At 36.8% G+C, this 6,488-nt stretch overlaps 1 long non-coding RNA gene across 1 annotated transcript; it reads left to right on the plus strand.

The window, feature by feature from the left end:
• The first annotated feature begins 2,463 nt into the window (after positions 1-2,463).
• Positions 2,464-6,279, plus strand: LOC116479976 (uncharacterized). Its single transcript, XR_004251177.2, has 2 exons — positions 2,464-2,538; positions 4,271-6,279. It is a non-coding gene; the product is annotated as an uncharacterized LOC116479976 (long non-coding RNA).
• Positions 6,280-6,488: the final 209 nt, after the last annotated feature.

The following is a 6,488-nucleotide window of genomic DNA, read 5'->3' on the forward strand; positions in this document are numbered from 1 at the left end:
TTTAGAAAAATCTGATTTTCATTTAGACCTTACAGAGTGAGACACCTGCATCAGAGTGGCTCTTGGTATCCTTCAATCCAATTGGATCTTGCTCCGAATAGTCTCTTGTAGGGAGTGAGGCTACTGTACCACCCCCCTGCAGTAGTCCATCCAGCTTAGGATGGGGGTCACCGGTAGGACAAAAGGATGGGTAGACCTGGCCATGCGCTGCCCTGTTGCACTCAAGTCGTGTTATCAAATGGAGTTGGTTTTCTTCTCTTCATACAGTACAGCATTTCCAGGTAGAAATATTTCTCAATGAAATGTGGAGAGAAGCACCTGTTTGAGATTCCCATGTGTTGCGTGATTTAAGTTAGATGATTTTTTTTTTTAAGACCACATTCATTTCCGGGATTCTAGGTAACAATTTAGAAAATGTCTTTCTACTAACCTCCCCACTTTTTGAAAATCCTTCAACTGATGAACTGATGTGAAACTTTCTTACATTCAATGAAAAAAAATAGGTTAAGCTGTTTCTAAGCAACTAGATGGATTAATTTTAAAACTAAGAATGTGGCCTTATTTTGGGAAAGCAAGAAAATTTACTGGTTTGTCTGCTGCTTAAAAAATGGAAGTCAGCCTACCAAAATATTGAGACTCAACTTCTAAGAGATGGGTTAGGATTTTTTTTTTAAGTTTCTCTAGTTTAATTTTATATATAAGGGGTTAATGCTGCCTTCATAATAACTATTATCATATTTTCTCAATACATAGCTTGATTAAAACAATTGGGCCGGGCGCGGTGGCTCACGCTTGTAATCCCAGCACTTTGGGAGGCCGAGGTGGGTGGATCGCGAGTTCAGGAGATCGAGACCACAGTGAAACCCTGTCTCTACTGAAAAATACAAAAAAATTAGCCGGGCGTGATGGCGGGCGCCTGTAGTCCCAGCTACTTGGAGAGGCTGAGGCAGGAGAATGGCGTGAACCTGGGAGGCGGAGCTTGCAGTGAGCTGAGATTGCGCCACTGCACTCCAGCCTGGGCGACAGAGCGAGACTCCGTCTCGAAAAAGAAAAAAAAACAACAACAAAAAAACAATTGGACTCCCCCCCTCCCCCCGCACAGGCACACACACAGATTTTATATCAGTCTGAATCTAATACCTAGAATAAGAAGCGCTTCAGCCAGGCATAGTGGCGCCCACCTGTAGTCTCAGCTACTCAGAAGGCTGAGGCAGCAGGGTCAATTGAGCCCAGGAGTCTGAGTCTAGTCTGGGCAACATAGCGAGACCTAGAAGTTTTACATTACTGGAAAAATAATATGAAAAGAATAAATTACTGGAAAAAGAATAGGAAAATGTTATGTTCTTTATATCCAACCATGGTAGGCTTTTTTGAGTTCCTGCAATGCTAATAAGAATTCATAAAAAGGACAATTCTTCATTTTCTTGGGTACTCATCACTAATGCTGCCTCGCTGGTAAAAAGGAATACTTATATCTTCAACTGCAGATTATTTACTTTTAAATATAAAAGATATAAATGTCAAATATTAAATGCATCTTACATGGTTTTCCTACATAGAGAAAGTAGAACGCTTGCCAGTTTTGCCTCTAGGTCACTCGCTTTGAACCAGCCAACCCACCTTAATTGATCATTTCCACTAATATGTTAAATTACATTAAAAGGACAAAAATATTTATCATGCTTACTATAACCTGTGTTTTAAAATAGGAGTCCAGGCACAGTGGCTCACACCTGTAATCCCAGGACTTTGGGAGGCCAAGGCAGGAGGATCACTTGAGCCCAGGTGTTAGGACCAGTCTGGCCAACAAAGTGAGATTCTGTCTCCACAAAAAAATTAAAAATAAAAACTTAGCCAGGCATGGTGGCACGTGCCTGTGGTTGCGCTTCTCGTGTTTGTTGCAAGCATCTCCCACAGCTTCCTTTGTCTTTTAATTTTATCACATATAAATAAAAGTATACATTTCAATATGGCCATATTGATTGATTCTTTTCCTTTGTAACTCTTACTACTTTATGTGTAAAGTCATTTCCCAGTCTAAGGCCACCTCTATTTTCTTTTAGTTTTTTAAAATGGTTTCATTGTTTTATATTTTCCTATGATCCAGACATTACTAACTGTGTGTTCTTAATTGGGCTTCAGAGAATCTGAGAATTCCTTAAAATTCTCTACATAATTGTACACGTACTTAATACATGCTTTTTTCCATGTTAAGAGTCCAGAGTTTTTATTAGATCCTCAAAGGGGTCAGTCAGTTTCTCCTCCCACTTCCAAAAAATGTCTGAGACCTACTACTATAATCCATCTGGACTTATTTGGGTAAAAGGTGGTATGGTGAGACTCATATTTTTCTTTTTCCCACAAATAGTTAAGTATACCAACCATTTAGTAAATAATTATCTCCTGATTTGTGATACCTTTGAAAAATAAATGTTTTTCTTTAATTTATTTTTATCTCCACAGAGAAAGTTAGAGAAATTCAAGAAAAACTTGACGCTTTCATTGAAGCTCTTCATCAGGAGAAATAAATTATATTAAGTGAGTAAAAATTCTATAACTGTATTGGTGCTGACTAAATACAAAATTACACTTTTCTTAATAGTTTATCATTCTGCTTCACTTACATCCTGCTTGTCACTTATGCGGTAATTTCAATGGCGTGAATCTCTGAAACTAGTTTCCGAATTTCATTTGTATAGTGTTGCTTTGAATAACTTGATTGCCTTCTGGCTGAACTAAAAATATCCTCTAGAACTCATTTTGAATAGAACAAAGGTGAACACAGAGCTAAGATACTGTATAATATGCAGGTGACTCATTTTCTAGGTGTAAAGAATTGAGCTGTAGTTGACATTACTTTATTCCTCTTGCCTATAGTCTATCAGGGTGGAAAGGGAAGTACAACTTCCATGGTACATCATTCAGAACAATATGCCAGCAATGGAAGAGAGAAACAAGACCTAGGAAACTTGAAAATAAAGCTTTGTAACTTTATTTCATTTGTTTCTCTAGTAAGTTAAGACAGGCCAGTGCGGTGGCTCACTCCTGTAATCCCAGCACTTAGGGAGACCAAGGCGGGTGGATCACTTGAGGTCAGGAGTTAGAGACCAGCCTGACCGACATGGTGAAACCCCGTCTCTAATAAAAATACAAAAATTGCCCAGGCGTGCTGGCACATGCCTGTAATCCCAGCTACTCGGGAGCCTGAGTCAGGAGAATCACTTGAACCTGGAAGGCAGTGGTTGCAGTAAGCAGAAATTGTGCCACTGCACTCCAGCCTGGACGACAGAGCGAGACTCTTGTCTCCAAAAAAAAAGTTAAGACAGATATATGGAAATATACAAAAATACATAATCATCTTTAACACAAGCTAAACATAATTTTTGTGTTTTATAAGTGTCCATGTTCATAAATGTTTCTACATCTTTTATGTATGAATATTTTATTTTAAAACCATTAAGTGTTACAGTATCACCCTAATCGCGATAGTTACCGTGAATACTTACTATTAGAAATAAACATCTTTAGTACCTTCTTGATCTCCCCTTTAGCATCAGAGCTTACATGATAGTTTTGTTTACCGATCTGTATGTGCTTTGCAGGGAAAAATTGATGAAAGCCTCGGAAGCCCCATTAAAAATATAAGCTGTATTTCTGTTTTTTAACAAAATGAGGAAGCTGAAAGCCAGCCAGTGTTTTACATAATGGTGTCTCTCCCCTCAGCTGATCAGTGTGACATCCAGAGTTGCTGTTGCTGCTACCTGTCTAGTCTCTAAGACCCTTTTCAACCCTTGTGACTTAAGACTCTGTGAACTTTTACAAAGTATCTTGTGATCTGGACAGATGATCTGTTTTGTACCCTGCAGATGCAGTTAAAAGAATAAATCTGGCAGCATGGTAACCTTGCTTCATTGTGACCATTTTATAAAAGTTACCAAGGACCCTAAGGAATACTTTCTCAAGTATAGTTTTAACACTTAGGATTCCTAATTAATTGTTATTGTAGTATTTGCTAAAGATGTTTATATGCTATACAGTCATACACAGATTCTTCTTCAATTAATTTCAGTATATGCTTTTAACTTATGTTTGATAAAAAAGTTATGCCAATATTGTTAGGTAGGTGATAGACGATGTAAGTTTAGTAAAACTAGCAAAGGTAAACGGTTAGGCTTCAACACTGTTATGATCATGCAGTAATAAACTTTGTTTAGAAATTTTGCATTTATCTCCCCTGGCCTCAGTTTGTTAAATGGGTTTATTTTTACAGAATCGTACTCATAATCAGCTCTGCATACATCTGGAGAACAAAAACATCAACGTCTTTTGTCCAGCCTCTTTTTCTTCTGCTGTTTCACCTTTCTAAACATACAATAAAGTCATGGGATAAAAATAATTGATGTGTGTTACGGGCGCTTTGACCATCAGCTGCCTTTCGAATGGAAGAACAGTGGTAATGGATTAACATCCTATTTTGTACTAAAGTGACAAATCGGAATACTATAATTGGTATGGCCATTAGGTTCAGTCCTCAAAGATAAGAAACTTGTTCTCTGTTTGTTGTCTTATTTGTGGTGGCACTAGTTTAATGGATTAACTGAGGTTGCTCAATGTCAGTTTCTTTTCCTGAAATACGACGCTAGGTGTTTTGAAATAAAACTTATATAGCAATTTTTTAAAGTTATCAATTGTATATAAAATCACAGTAGCCTGCTAAATCATTGTGTGTGTCTGTAGTATTCTATTCCCAGAAACTATTTGACCATGATAATTCAGTTTATATTCACCACATGAAAGAAAAGTGGGTAACAGAAGAACCCCTAAAACAGGTTAATTTGGATTGTAACAATTCAGTGTACATCCAGTGAAAGAAATTTCAACCCTTCATAGCCAGCGAAGAAATTTGCCTTGGAAGCTAAGTCAGTACCAGCTTACCTATTTGATTCAGTTGCTGTTTTCTCACTCTCTGTATCCATTTGAAATTGATTTATTTTAGATGTTGTATACTTACGTTAGGCTTTCTGTTAATAGTGGTTTTTTCCTGTTGACAGAGCCACTGGATTATGACACAGGATGAGGAAGATTAAGGATAATCAATTGACTAATTTCATTTAGAATATTATCAAACATTTCAACTAGGCATCAGAAAAAGGCTTTCTTTCATAAGACAATTAAAGTAATGTTGACCATCCCCCTCTTAGCTGAATAAAGAAAAATTTAGTTTAATTTATTGCAATTTAATTACAATACTACCTTCACAACATTTTCGTGTGTTTTAAATAAATATTTTTTAATTGGCTAAAGGACATTCAAGCAAAGAAATGCTTTCTTTACTTAAAATGTCTATCTCATTTGCTGCCTTTTCACTAAGCCTTTACTTTGTTAATAAAAATGTCCATTGTGTGATGTTTTTTATTTTACAGTTTGCTATATCTTATTTTCTTGGAATTGCTTTTTGGTGACAGCGCCGTTGCTACTTCTCATTTTATTGTTTTACATCAATGCATGCTTCGTTGCGATCCCTCAAGATGTAACACTTGGTATGCACAGTCGAGGACCTGAAAAAATACTTCCGAAATCAGGAATTCAGTGTATGTTTGTTTTATACTGTTCGATAAGAAAACTAGGTCCAGCTTTAAGCAGCACAGATGCGCTGGTAGACGCATAGTCAGGGACTTTTTTTATTTCTTTTAGGTCTAGGGACAGGAGTGAATAGAAAGGGAGGAGAGCTCTATTATGTTCTATACACAGATTAGGAGATGACCTTACTGGGTACACCCCTCTAGCCAGTGCTTACAGGTTAATGCATGTTAATGAATATTTTTGCAGTTGTAAAGCATAACAATTAAAACTACACATCTGTTTCTACAGAGTAAAACAGGACCATAGATTATTTACTTCTGTCAACTATAGAGAGAAAGAAATACCTTCAGCTGTATTTGCACAGATTTCTCCCAAGGAAAAGGCTAATATTAGTTACTACTGTTATCATATCCCTTTGTATAAGTTTTAAAAAGAGGTGGAGGGAGATCTTCATTTCTTTGAGGAGATCAGTATTGTAATGTATGTGAATAGATGATAACAATTAATATTACTAAAAGTCCCACGTGAGAGTCCTGACGCCCTCCATGCCCCACAGTAATGTGGCTTCTTTCATGGGTTTTTTTTCTTCTTTTTAGCTGATCTCATCCTAAGCATGCTTTATTTTTCCTTGAAAGCTAGGTATTTATCAAGTGCAGATGTTATTGAAAGAAAATAAAATTCAGTCTCAAGAGTAAACCCTGTGTCTTGTGTCTGTAGTTCAAAAGTCAGAAATGATTCAAATTTAAACAAAAAGATGTTAAATATACAGAAGTTAAATTCGAACTAGCCACAGAATCATTTGTTTTTATGTCAGAATTTGCAAAGAGTGGAGTGGACAAAGCTGTATGAAGACTGAACAACTGTAAATGGATGATATCCAAACTTAATTTGGCTAGGACTTCAGT

The sequence above is a fragment of the Hylobates moloch genome, unplaced genomic scaffold (assembly GCF_009828535.3).
Source record: "Hylobates moloch isolate HMO894 unplaced genomic scaffold, HMol_V3 SCAFFOLD_13, whole genome shotgun sequence".
In the NCBI taxonomy this organism is placed as follows: domain Eukaryota; kingdom Metazoa; phylum Chordata; class Mammalia; order Primates; family Hylobatidae; genus Hylobates; species Hylobates moloch.